The sequence below is a fragment of the Leguminivora glycinivorella genome, chromosome 12 (genome assembly GCF_023078275.1).
Source record: "Leguminivora glycinivorella isolate SPB_JAAS2020 chromosome 12, LegGlyc_1.1, whole genome shotgun sequence".
Lineage (NCBI taxonomy): Eukaryota > Metazoa > Arthropoda > Insecta > Lepidoptera > Tortricidae > Leguminivora > Leguminivora glycinivorella.
The window spans coordinates 18,161,978-18,177,155 of record NC_062982.1 but is presented as its reverse complement, the minus strand read 5'-3'; the positions used below and the strand labels follow the sequence as shown (position 1 = coordinate 18,177,155).

At 36.7% G+C, this 15,178-nt stretch overlaps 1 protein-coding gene across 3 annotated transcripts in view; it reads right to left on the bottom strand.

Annotated features, from left to right (window-relative positions):
* The window catches only part of LOC125231689 (frizzled-2), a 66,255-nt gene that overhangs the window by 21,012 nt on the left and 30,065 nt on the right, over positions 1 to 15,178 (bottom strand). The window contains exon 1 of one of the 3 annotated variants that reach the window (XM_048137211.1): positions 12,819 to 13,164. The exons of the other annotated variants lie outside the window; for them this stretch is intronic. The gene's annotated coding sequence lies outside the window, so the exon portion shown is untranslated. Of the gene's footprint in view, positions 1 to 12,818; positions 13,165 to 15,178 lie in introns of those variants that run through there. 3 annotated transcript variants of the gene reach the window in all.

Below are 15,178 nucleotides of genomic sequence, written 5' to 3'. Positions count from 1 at the left end.
ACCTTGTTAAAGTTATTGTTTAGAAATTTGCGAGTTTGCGAATAAAGCTACCTGGCATTTATTGGCATGGCAATCTGTATTGTTCTAGAAGGCCGCTGGCGACAGAGAGGGAGGACAATGCGTTTCGCAGACACCCCGTGAAACTAAGCAGACTGGACACCAAGTCGAAGTCGATAAATTTGTTTAGCGGCGGTTTGAAAGCCATGATAAATCGTTAAAAAAGGATCGGATGATACATAGGGGTTCCTTCGAGATATATTTATGTTTGGTTGAATGCATAAGTTATCAACTTAACGGTACCTAGACATGAGTACCTTTAATATATGTAATAAAAGTAGCATGATAGCTTATGGTTAATTCAATTCTGTTAATATGTAGTAGGTAGGTATTTCATCTATGAAGTCAATAAAAGGTATAAGAAATAAGACATGATGACACATATTCGTCAAAATAAGTAATTAAACATGATTAATACTTGCTCAAATGCTCACTCTAATTACAATGCGATTAATACAACTAATTACACGTAATAATCAAAGAAAATCTGACAACGTCGGAAATCCTTTTCCTGTTCCAAACAGGAATTACTCAAGTTATGAAGTTCTCGTTTGTTATTCGATCGCGGTCTAATTACGGCCACTCCTTTGATGTCAGTCGGTGTATCAATAATTTATGCTATTCATAGCTACGACTGCGTATCGCTATGTTGAGACAATTGTGCGTTATCACAATAGTGTAGCTTATTAATATGAAAATAACCACCCGCCTGTATAAATTAATTGGCCCTTACCGAACAAAGGCGTAGAATTTGGGCCCTAATTTAAATATCGCCAGAAACGCTTGCGACTTCAGAAATGTCATTCGCTGTCCCTTTTGTTTCAAAACGGGGGCTTTTTTCGTATCGATCCCTCGCAGGTAACCGGGAATGATTTATTACCGAGCTTGTTGGTTCAAATAATCGATTCCCCAAATGCTTTTAACTGCGCGAAAATATACTTTAACTTCCCGAGTTAGAGACGGGTTTCGTCTGTTAATGGTTCGCATCTCCAGTTAATGGTTCAAAAGCGTGTAGAGTAGAAATATTTGGACAATAAGCGTTTGCTAAATTTCAATGGGAATTTATAGAGCACTAAATCGGGGAGTCATCGCGTCGGACATTAAAACACAGGTAATTCAGGCGTTATCCAAATATTTGCCGCGAATTATTATGACTGCAAACAGACGCCGCACGAGATACGTTTAAAGCGTTCGCTTTTAATATTTTTATGGTCCGTCGAGAGAGTTACGGTACGAGTATCGCAATCATAATATAAACATGTACCGACACTATACTAACTCAGCCATATTTAATTTGGATTTAGGATATTATGACAAATTAATAAGAATATAAGAAAACACGGTTTATATTCTTATCAGTTATCATTATCACATTGACAATTAATTAACTCTTGTTTTATTTCCTTTGGAACCTCAAACTAACTAGATATCTAAATTGTTTTTTTTTTATTAATAGACTTGTACATTTTACTATTTTTTACAGGTGTCCACGTGCTTTAAAAGCAAAAAAACAAAACATTAAACTTTTATAAAGTACGGGGACGGACATTTAAAGCGTCCCCCTGTTGGTCAGACTCCCCTATTCAACGTTTTCTATTGAGTCCCAGCGTTCCCGGCAAATGTCTGTAAAATGTCACAGTAAGTACGGTAACTGTGACACTGCGAACCACAGACCCAGCTTTTGTGAGAGCGCAGACACCAATATATCTTAGAAGCTACAGAGAGAGCACGTAAAGAGCCGTGCTCTAACATAAGACCCGGAGAAAACCTAGACAGTCTCGCTACGGCACTATTATGTACTGTAAATGTACATTGCGTTTGATTTTATTCCAGCAATTTCGGCATTTTTAGTTATTCGGTAGCTCTCATTTAGAGACAGCACAAATAACACAACAAAAATAATTATGACATTTTATGCGCCAAAACAATCTCCAACCGTGTAGTGCAACGGAAACTTCGAATTTTTCTAAAATAAACTAGAGTTGAAAAACATGTAGTAAATATATTATCATATACATATTTATCGCATTGATGTAGGTACAAAACAAGAAACACAAATATTGTGATTATTGTGTTTGTAAATTACTGCTACTTTTATTATCCTATTTACGTACACTCGTACAGTCAACCAATTCGAATCCTAGGCCACTGTAGGACCTTTTCACAGTCAACGTCAAAAGTGACTTCTATGGCCAATAATGCACGGTGTCAATAAGACAGGGTTCTAGTGTAGCCTATGATTCAAATTGGTTGACGGTACATATAAGTTTAAGTGGGACAGAAATAGGTGTTGTCGAATGCTGCAATAAATAATCTTTACAAGGTGTTCTGATTGGCGATAGGAGATAGCGCACGGAGGCTCACTCGTATCTAGGAGGTCGTTTTATGGCACTTCACTGTACTTTATCACGACTGTTACGTTCCACAATAATATATGGGTGCTTCCGCATTCAGTGGTGACCATATATTGTATGTTGTGCTATTGTAACCTTCTTTGAAACTTTTAGTTCGGATTTCGGAGTTTATTTCATTTAGTACCTATTCGTGTATTGTGTACATGAGCGCTAGTTAAACTTAAAGGTATGGGTGAAGAATGTCATTTTCTGGCATGTCATTTCTTTAATTCAAGTCAAATTACACTTAGCAGCAACTATTAGGTTTAGGTTTAAAGACATTTATTCTCATAAAAATAATACATCACTGACATGAGAACATATTTTAAAATACATACTTACATCTAATTTCATCGTCGCAACAACATAACAAGATAGGTAAGTAGTTATTAGTTTAATCATCTCGACTAAACGTTCAACTAGTTTTGCATTTTTATAATAGAGGTATGTCTTCAATTACATGCTTGTGAAGATGCGATTAGCAAAATTAAATCAGGAAATACATTTTCTAATATCTTAAAAATACTCTTCAAGCTTATTCTTATTGAAACACATTTTCCCTATTTAATTCTGCTAAGTAAGCGCCTGCCGACAGATAACGCGGCATCGGGCTAAAAATATGAATTGGGTAAAAATGCGCAGGGTTACCATGTGACATTAAGAGGGTCGTAAATCACTGCCACAGATAAACAGAAACGTGAGACTGAACATGCTAAGTAACACCTGCGAATTTTGAGATTTCGATATCGTGTTACGGACAAGTTTTGTGTTAAAGTTACCTGTTTTTATATAGAATGAGACTTCTAAGCTCATTGTTTGTTTGTCTAGTCTTAGTCTATACAATATTAAGACTCTTAGAACAAATTAAATTATCTTCATAAAAAAATATTTTGATTTTACACTACTTACTGTTTCACTATACATAAATTGTAAATAAATGTCATATTATACAAAGATAAAATTACCAAGCCTCCAAGTTGGGCACTTGTTGGATTCAAAACAGCGACCTCCATTGTAGCCACGGGTTTATTTATAGTTAATATTACTATACTGCTAGTATTGTCGCTTAAACAATAGAATAGGTTGCGATTGTGGCGAAACCTTTATTAGGGCTTAAAATTTACTTTAATTGCCTTTAAGTGCTCGTCCACATATAAGAAAGCGACGAAATAAAAGCATAAAAGAAAGTTACCAAAAACACAATACGTCAAGCTTTTAGGCCAATAGGTACATATATTCGGACAAAGACATGCGGCGAAGTGCCGCCTAAAAAGGCGAACACGAATACTTCATGCAGCTTCCATTCCTGGCGCGTGTTTGTTATGAGTTATCTCGGCTGATTTACCGATGCTGTTCAAAATGTTCACATACTTTATAACATTCGTGCACATTATAAGGAACTTGCAAATGTAAGATGTAAATTCCGGAGCATTATGAACCATCATGCATTAAATAACAGAGACATGTGGACAATATACTCACGGAAAACATTTATGGTAACTGCGTCAAAATATCGGGATATCGACAAAAACCAAAAAGGTAAATCACGGTCTATATCCGCTCATGTAATTAAAATAACCGTGAATCTTTCAAAACTCTCAGAAAGATGTAGTCTACAGGAATATTTTACTAAATAACCTAACCACAAAATTAAAAATTTGAAAAAACCCTCGACCGCGCGTCATAGTGGACCGATTTTCATAAAACATGGCTAAGAACACTCCCGAATAACTCAGCTTTCAGACAAAAAAGCTAAATCTAAATCGGTTCATCCGTTCGGGAGCTACGGTGCCACAGACAGACAGACAGACAGACAGACAGACATACAGACAAACACGTCAAACTTATAACACCTCGTCGTTTTTGCGTCGGGGGTTAAAAATGCTTGTGTAAGCGTTATAAAATAGTACACATTGGCATTGAACTACTATGTACTACGTACTAGAAATGACAACTCGAACATATTCTGTGCGCCGACCGGCAGCGGCGGCAGCGCGAGGCGCATGCGCGTGAAGCGAACCGTGTCATAGAGTAAGACTTGACCACATAGACGCGACACTTTTATTGTAGACCTTTGTTTTATACTTTGTGTGTGAAATACTAAGTAGTTTACTTTTAGCACTATTATACATTATGTTATATTTAATTTCTACTCAGTGAAATCAACATACGTAATTGTTTATTTCATAAATTTTAATTTCCCTTGAATAAAATTAGTTTTGTAAGTTTCTGTCGCTCAGAATAATAATCGCGCCATTCACCTTGTTTTACCTCCAAACACCGGTTGCATTTAATACTATTTCAGTTTTGGTGTCACTATTTTTCGTCAATAATGAGAATTCAGAAATAATTCAAAATCATGCTTATTGTATAATATTATCGACTAAAATTCGTATTAGAACCGTGTAATATTCAAAACTATAAATTGAAATAAATATTTTTATATTATATATTGAAAACAGAATATGATCACAATTATTATACCTTATTACCTACATGTCATGTCTGCGCGATTCATCTATGATTCCAGTTGTCAAAATGGCGGCCATAGCTTCGCGTTTAAGGAGCCCGTCCCTTCATTATAATAATTACTTAAATTAAGTTAGATCAAAATAGCTTGTCTACTAACCGATGAAATGTGACACCGTCACTTTTATTAGATTTTCTCGTATGGCTTCAACAGTATCTTATAGCACAGGAAGGCATTTTTTCATTTTATTTGTGTGCAGTCAGAGACAACCTCCTCCTACCACGCGCAGAGACTGACTGAGGCAACATAAGTCCACTGGACTTATGTTCGTGGCGCAAACTTTTTGTTCGCCGTGTCCTCTCTAGTACATTATACCTCAATGCACATTGGTAAGATATGAAACGGTAGTTTATCTAACTGTGTTACATGTGTTAACACTATCTTCGATAAGATTTTTACAATCTGTATATATTTTTACAATCGCCCATTGTATTGATCGAAATCAAATTCTTGTATGACTTCTATTTATAAAACTAGTAATTCATTAGATATGTATCGAGTAATTGTTTATCTAACTTACTCTTTTTTAACCCCCGACGCAAAATCGACGGGGTGACAGTTATAAGTTTGACGTCTGTCTGTGGCATCGTAGCTCCCGAACGGATAAACCGATTTAGATTTTGTTTTTTATTTGTTTGAAAGCTGAGTTAGTCGGGAGTGTTCTTAGCCATGTTTCATGGAAATCTGTCCACTATGTCGGGTTTTTGTTCAAAATTTTAATGTTGTGGTTAGATTATTAATATAGATAATATCAGAAGAAATAAATTATTATTAATAATCTAAGTTATTTTCACACTAAAAACTGTATCCTTTATTCATATTCACATTTATTGTATCCATTTAATTCCATTTATCTATACACTAGGCAAGAACTTGTTGCAGGTGTTAAAGTTCTTGCCTAGTATTTGAATTTAATTTAAGCTATAAAGTTTATATTGAATGTGTATGTTTGTAAACATTAACATACATACGTGTGGGTAAATTAATGAAATTTACATACAGGTCAACGAGCGTAGAATAAAACGTAGCATAAAATCGAGTATACACAGTAGCTAAGTGTAGGTCATAATCATAAAGAATACAGTATAGCTTTTGCCTTCATACCAAAATAGAATTAGGTATATCCAGTAAAAGGTTGATTTAAGTTTCATTGATGGTACACGAATTCGCAAGCTATTTTGGACTATTGACGTTACATTCAATTCAGCCGATCAGTTAAATCCCGTATTGTAATAAAACTCGCTTGCGAGATTTCGTACCGTCTTGTCTTAATCAGTGCTTATAGTTGTAGCTTTGTGGTTTGTGGAATTAATAAACTACAAAAAACGAATAGCAATTAAAATAATTGTATTATGTGTAGAGGGGACACAGTTCAGATAAGAAAGCACATAAAATTTTTTTTCAAGATTTATCTTTTTCTTCTGTGACAATTTGATATGTTTTCTCTGAAGAAGAACGACGTATTATTAAGCAATAATATAATTTATTGAAATTAATTTCCATAGAGTACCTAGTCTATTCGTATTCTTTGATGAATACTTTTTTGCATGTTAAATTGTATCTTGTTATTTAATGCATGTTAATTATAAGATGTAATGTTTTGAAAAGAAGTTGCCCGCCGAGTTTCTTGCCGGTCCCATAGTGGATGGATACCCCCCTCCCAACTGAGGGGGGGACTGAAATCTTCTCGAGGCTGAGGCGTAGGGTTAGAGCCGGCGTAGCTTTATTTGACGTTCATATGCGCATTGTAATATGCCTACTTGAAAAATAAATATTTCATTTTTCATTTTCAATGCGTTATTATCAAGCAACAATAAGTTACCAGTTACCCTTTTGGTTGATATTACATATTTTCTCTCAAGATTAAGTATAAAATGGTATCCTGCTGGCCGTGACGTGCGATGATCGATCAGCTCGGCCATGTTTAATTACGCTTATCGCGATGATTTATTGATATTGCTCCTATCGCGCGATAGCCGGTGACACCCAAATGTTTACCAATCGACTTTAAACGAACCAATTCTTGATCATTTTAAATTTAGAGTAAGTTTTTTTTGACGATGTTTAGGTGATACAAATATGACTATGCTATCACCGTGTTCTTGAAAAGTGACTTTTAAATCGATGAATGTATTTTCATTTTGAGTGTGAAAACTTTGTGTTGGCATCTCAAGCGGCTACTTGAAAAGTTAGAAACTTCGCTATTTGTATTGTTAACGGGAGTTATTTCTCAAACTACTTATCGAGAATTCGATGAAACGATTAAACTCGAAGCAAAGTTTTTAAAAGTTCTGCTTCTTCTATACAAGTTATGTGTCTAGAAACTCTAGAATTCTTATTGTATTGTACAAATTGATACTAAAGTAAATTGTACTTTTAGGTAAGCATTATAAAAAAAAAACAGCCTGTTATTATGTCGCAATAGGTACGTAAAAACTTATAAGAGGATTAGATTCAAATAAATCCGCTGAAACACATCAATATAAGTACGTCGAGATATGATTTAGTCCGAACGTGTAGCTTATCTTTATCTTCCTATTTTTGAACGTAACAAATATTAGTTTAGTTATCTGTGGTAGATTAACTGTGTGCGCGTGTGGGTGGGTCTTTATTTACGTGCGGTCGATACTCGTTGCATTTCCTTTAATCACTGCATCGAGTGCAGTAGCCTTATCTATGGAAACTATCTTACTTTATGCTAACAGTCCTTTTCATTTGATAACATTTGACATGGTTCTTAACAAAATCGATTACAGAGCGTTTCTAGATTAAGGAACATTGGCCGAGCACAGTCATTTGTTAGGTAACCGCTTAGTTAAAGGTATTGTGCAGAGTTGGGAGGACTTATCGCTCTTTGTGTAAAATGTTATTATTCACGTGTAGGTATACCTAATCCCAATAAGCGCTAATTTGAATAAGCTAGTTCGACTTCTGACTTAGGTAACTTTGCAAAAAAAAAGCTACGCAGACTTTTTTCTAGACAAGGGATTAGTAATATTAGTATCTGCCTGGCGCACATCCGAAAAAAACTAAGGAGGAATATCTCTTATCTCTGGTAGCGATAATCTCTCGCCATGGATATAGTTTTAAATTTATTTGTCTATCGTAAAAGGGCATAGTTAAGTCAATGGGTGGGCCGGTGGGGCTTGTATAAATAATTTGATAAATGGTGACGGTAGCGCAGCGGGCGTCGGTCGCTCGTTATAGTTAATAGTTGCTCCCTTGACGACATGGGATCGCTGCAAGATGTTCATCTGCCTATTAAAATAATAGACGCCATGTTCGACTTTGATTCGAAAACGCATTTTGTTTGGATCTATGGTCATTGTACTTATAATACTTATATGTATTATGTAGATTCTATTCTATGTTTAAAAATATATGTTTTAATCGAAGAATCTATGGGATTTTAGATGCCTGAATTTATTTATAATTCTATACCACCCGATTTTTAAAATGCGGGTGCAAGTTCTTTCGTACCTATGTATGTACTTGTGTCAGCAGCGTATTAATTACACACGCTTCGGTAAAACGGTCAGCCCAAAAATATGCGTACATTTACGTTAATTTACGGGTTTTATGAGTCTAGGCCATCCGCATTAGCGAAGCATGCTAATTTCCATTCATAAGCAAGGTGATTGCAGGGTTACCAGTCTTGAAAACTATTATGGGTACAGTCACCGACAATATTATCACACAAAAAGAAGGCTTTAAAAATATCTGACACAAATTTATTTCTGCAGCCATAAGAGCGTGTAATATATTTAATGCAGCCTTCTTTTTGTACGATACCATTGCCGACTGTACCTACTATCTTCTTGCATTATACCGGTATTTTTGCCACAGCTCACAAGAGACTGCGGAACCTAATATCTATTAGTTTATTCTAAATTATAATAAAAAATCTGCACATGCAACCATGAAAGAGTCTCGAACTCTCGGTATTGTTCCGGTTTATCGAATTGTCGAAAATCTTTTTGGTTATGACATGGGACACACGTGTGACAGACCAGATAATAAAATAAGGGTATAAACCGACTACAAAGTCGGTAGCCCTAGGCACGTTACACACAAACGGCGCATTGTCCGCACCAAATGTTTGCCTCTCGAGCGTCGAACCCGCTTTTACCCGCGCTCAAATAAGCACTAATTATATTTAATGCGTTTTACCTGTAATTAGGAGGTGTTAGAGTACGTGGAACACTCCTCTGCGAGAGCTTTATGTGCTGAATACAAACACGGATGAATCTAATCATTATTGTAAACAGTGTTGCGTAAAACAGTACAAATCATGTGTATCCTATCTATTCGGTTTACTAACGTTTTGTAATCGATTACAAGCTTGCTTCTTAATTTGATTTATAATTTAATAGTCTCTGCGGAATTATAGACTGAGTGGGGTCTGTTACATACCACTCTTATCGCATAAACTTAAAACTTATTGGTGCGTAACTGCCCATATAGCAAACAGTAGGATTTTGAATAATGCATTTATTACTATTGAGTGCTGCAGGCCTAGCACATGATTAGCGCGATAGCTCGCCGCGACATAGGTCACACGTTCTTTGTTTAATTGTCATTTATATGGCATAAGGACGAGTAGATAGTCTATGTCGCGGGGAGAAAATCTCGCGCAAATCATGTGCTAGCCCCGCTGGTACTCGTAGTCACAGTATAATGTGTAGTAGTTTGCCTTAATTCAAGATTTATTCACAAAAAAGTTATTAGTCGTCTTGTTAATTTATGGTGCGAAAGCGCCATTACACAACTTGACATGATAACAGATTTTTCCCCTCACTAGCTCGGATCTCGTGTTTTGTCCTTTAATACCAGCGGGTAAAAACGCATTTCATCCACAAGTAATTTTTGACCTTGAATAAAGTCAAATTAACTGCTTTAAAATTGATAAAAGTAGGTGAATCTAGTAATAAAGATGATTTACCACCTGTGGAACTACTGGAAGCAGTGATAAACGCATTTTTCGCGTTGTAGTTTCCTCGCTATAGTGAGGGGAAAAGTTTTGTGTTACACTCGGGTGCAAATTTAATGTATTTTACTTCTCGTGTGTTAAAAAACTCGCAAGTTCAGGATTCTATTCTCGAACCACTCGCTTCGCTCAACTTTGCCCCCTTGTATAACAAATAACTATTACTCAGCTCCGTGAATTTTGATTTAAGTATAATACTATGCAAAAAAATAACCACCTACTAGTGCTAAAGTAACTAAGTTCTCAAAGTAACTAAGTTCTCAAAACTCACAACAAGTTGCCTAGAATTAAATGAATAAATTATGCGACATTGCAACATTTGCAACGCCGCGCGTAATGAAGGCAACACCATTATCATGCGGATAGGCGTTAATGAATAATCCATTTATAATAGAATACCTGAATTTAATGACGACTACTGTACCATTAGAATACTTAATAAACATATCCGTATGTAATGTAGCTTTGTTAGAGGTAGGTTGATTAGTTATTAGAGTAATTTTTATGTCCTAATTAAAAGAATTTTTCGTGTTTTTGGCACTATCTGTGATCTTATCTTTCTGAGGGGCAAAGGGGCACCGTACGGATACGGACATTAAGACGATACGATACAGGTCAATTCTCCATACAAACGCTCTCGACTATTTCCTCCCTGGTTTTTGAAGATAGAGCAATGATTTTTTCAACACAGATTTAACTATTATTTTTATCTGTGTCGGACCGTTTTGATTTTTTTGCTATGTTTACTTTAAAAGACGCTGTATATTTTTGATTGGCTCTAGCCAATCAAAAATTTCTAAAAACGGCCTTTAACAATATGGCTCAAAAAAAGGTGTGATACTCAAGATCGGTAACAATTAGCCAAAAAATCTAAACGGTCCGACACAGATTATTTCATTGTTATTCAGATTCCAAAATTTCGTTTCGTTTAAATAAGTTTTGAAGGAGAAAACAGTCGAGAGCGGAACCTCGATTTTCAAGATTTTTTCGCAATATCTTTTAACTGAGTTGTTCTTAATGGACATTTTTTTTATTCTTTATTTTTCGATAAACCTAGTTAATAACACTAGTATATTTAACTGCAATTCCCAAATTAAAAGGGGGACTCCTTTCCATTTTAGCATTTTCGCTCCCGTAGCGTTAATAATACTTATGTCTACGGTCGAATACTAGATGTATACTAGGTGCCTATGCCTGTTTGAAAAAAAAAATACTGCTTATATCCAAGATAATCTGTCATTGATGAACTCAGACTACTCAAGGGGCCTTAGGTAAACCAACAGATTCATCCGAATTTGTTCATATCATGGAATGGAATTTATCTTGCATTCCATGTTTCTGACAGAACAAACTACACTCTGATACCATTCACTTCGTCAGTAGAAAAAACCGGCCAAGAGCGTGTCGGGCCACGCTCAGTGTAGGGTTCCGTAGTTTTCCGTATTTTTCTCAAAAACTACTGAACCTATCAAGTTCAAAACAATTTTCCTAGAAAGTCTTTATAAAGTTCTACTTTTGTGATTTTTTTCATATTTTTTAAACTTATGGTTCAAAAGTTAGAGGGGGGGGACGCACTTTATTTTCCTTTAGGAGCGATTATTTCCGAAAATATCAATATTATCAAAACACGATCTTAGTAAACCCTTATTCATTTTTAAATACCTATCCAACAATATATCACACGTTGGGGTTGGAATGAAAAAAATATCAGCCCCCACTTTACATATAGGGGGGGTACCCTAATAAAACATGTTTTTCCATTTTTTATTTTTGCACTTTGTTGGCGTGATTGATATACATATTGGTACCAAATTTCAGCTTTCTAGTGCTAACGGTTACTGAGATTATCCGCGGACGGACGGACGGACGGACAGACAGACATGGCGAAACTATAAGGGTTCCTAGTTGACTACGGAACCCTAAAAAGGCGGCGAAAAAATGTTGGCGAGAAGGTTGGTCATAGTGAATTTGCTCTTCTACTGACAAAGTGGGTATGCCATAGTATAGTTTAAAAGCAAACACGACCGTCGGAAATTCGCGGACACCGGCAGGCAGTTAATATCGCCTTCGACAGGAATACGGGCGAGGAAAGTACTGCAGAGTAAAAGATCGTAAATAAAGCCGTGAGTCAGTCCCCGAGCAGTGGCTTCGCTCTATTTTCGACTTGCAAATGAGAAAGTGCATCGACAGTGAATAACCTATAGGTACCTAGGCATCCGGATTCTAGGGACAGTTTTGTGTAGGTGTGCTTATGTAGTCTATGGCACTAAGACTTTGTAACTGTGTATGTGTCAAATCCTATCCACCTATCCTTGGTTCCGTCTTTGCCATTCATTTTGGCTACGGAATGTAACCCTAAATTAAGGGTTCCGATTTCCTCTTTATGCGGTACGGAACCCTAAAAGTATGTAAAATTGAATAGAATTTAACAAGACTCAGAAACATAGATGAGTCAAAGGTCACCCTCTAATAATCGGGTAATCCTCTTTAAGAAATGTTTAAGAACTGATAAGCATTTTTTTTTTATTATTTATTTATATCATAAAGAATTTAAGTTGTAAGCTGTATTTAATAAATCTGCCTATGCAGTTATTCACATTGTATAAAAAGCCGGTAAGTGCACTGGATAGTATCAATCAACCATAGGTGATATCAGTTTATTTCATAAAGTGGTCAGGCCGAACAGGTAGTTATAGGCACCTGCAGGTTATGTCAACAGCACTCGAGGGTGCACTAAACCGCTGCAGTGGCATTATCTCGACCACTTATCGCTTAAAAACAAATCCGGCTTATCTGAAACTAGACACGTAAATTACGTCGACTTTGAATCAATATCCGATAGGACACCTACCGCTCGTCAGCCAAGCCGCTTGTCCAAACACAACGGGCACTTCTTGCACTACACCTCACCGTCTTTTAGACCACCTAATTGAATCCATGTTATCATTAAAGTATCGATCAGTCACACGCGGCAGAACGTTTCTCAGCGACGCGTATATTTTTACATTCGCTTGAGATATTTTCGATAGTCGTCCAGTTGAACACTCACACTAGCACGGTTAGGTTATATTAGTAAGATAGTGTTTCACTATTTTCAATAACTTGTAGTTCACGGATCAGCTGAGCGATTGTTTCAAACAATAATAGCAGAGTTTACGAACACTGACGAAAATTATGACGCGCATTAACACCACGACGCGCGGAGAGGGACTGAGCGACCGAATGAAGTGAATGAACGAGGGAGCGTTTCGGGGCGGGACAGGCCGCGCGCGGGGCGCGGTAAGCTTCCGCCCGGCGTCCGGTAGATGGCGTTAGGCGTCGTTTTTCCCTAACCATGGCAATAGTACCCTACCGGCACAGCGCGTTCACGAAAGCTTCAGCGTTGAGCTTAGGAGAGAATATAGATAAGTACCTACTTTTCTTGAGCTTTAATAATTCCGCCGACGAGGACGAGACCGCCCGCTTACAAATTACGAAAACGTTTTCAAATTCATTCTCATCTAACGTTTGCTCACCGATTTACGGGCGTCGCTTGCGTACGCCGATGTCCGGAATCAATTTGCACGAACGCCCGGGGCTTTTAAGATTCCACGTTAGCCAACAATTTCATTTTGTCAATAATCGCGACGGAAATTAGTGTGTACATTGCATTTGCGGAGGTTTGTTCGATTTCCCGGTAATGTAAAAATTCTATTAAAGCTTCGGATTGGGCAGGACGAGTAGGTAATCGAGAATGAAAATCGATTAAAGTTGGTGAAGCCGGGACGTCTATCTGAAGGGTCGATCTCGATGAAACTCATTTTCGGCGGTTCATTCCCTCTGGGTGAAAATAAAGAAAACATTTGGATCTCCTATCTCTCGAAAGCTTAACTTGAAATTACTATTTCAGCTACAATCCGTAAAATGTTTCTATTTAATGAACGTTAATAATGGAAAGAAAGTATCTGTGAAACATAAAATGACAAACGTTTTACAGTCCGTTTCCCATACAACCTATTCAGAGTTCACGCATGAAAGTTCCTAAATAAAAGCCTTTGTTGTTCCTTTGTTTTTCCGCAACCTGTGTTCGCATTAAAAGCACCTGAAAGATAAAATTGAGATATTTATTGCGGGCTTACTATGATAATTATAATGTACTTGAATAAAACGTTAATAAAAGGCGTTAGTGGCGCATAAACAAGGCTTGCCTATGACAGATGATACCCGAACCATAAACAATAGAGTGGCCGCGATACGGGAGCGATAGCCGCTGATTTATGGTCGCTGGAACGCCTTAAATCAATTACTATGACGGCCCATAGAGTAGTCGATATGCAGAGATAAAGCGCGATCGTGTGTTCCGAAGTCGGTGTCCCGTAAGGATGGTTCCACAATCTGAACGTACCTATGTTAAATATGTAGTTAATAAAATAAAATAAATATACGTAGATAGGTGTAATTGTGTGTTCCGCAGGTGGATTCTTGGTCTCTAAAGGATAGTTCCACACTCCTAATAAGACTAGGTATTTAGGAAAAAAGGTGAAGATGGTATTGTAGTGTCTTACGTTGAATCTGATAGGTATACTAATGCAATAGTTAGGTATTGGGGTGACAGGAAATCGAAAGTCAACGCGCTCACTATTATGTGCGCCCATTACAAATAAACTTTACCCAATTAATTATTGCAGAAATTTACCCGCTGAATTCCAATCTTTTTAATTTAACAAGCGAAACAAAACAGGTGTCGCACAACGGATTTGGGAAGGTTTAAATAAATAATTTAAAATTATAAGAGATTACGACTTTCTAGCACATCGTATCAGCATTACGATACAGCGAGGAAATGCCGCCAGGTACCTTGATATAATACCTCAGGTGCCTATCTTAGATCTAAACTAGCTCTTAAGCTGTCTGGTATAGTTTTAGTTTATAATATCGAAATTATACGTACTCTTACAATGAACATTATAATAAAATAATTGGGCATTATTTTGGTCATATTAATAAATAGTATGATATTGATACCGACACATGTGAGGGAACATCATTTTTAATAACACAAAATAGTATATTATATAACGGTAACGTTATGAAGGCTATAAAAGTTGAGTACCGCGGTTAGGTCACGAGGCTTGCCGAGTGGCCTAAGTAAGGTACGAGACTTTTATAGCCTTCATAATGTTACGATTGTATACTATACTTTTTCTACGACAGCCAAATACATACCTATTC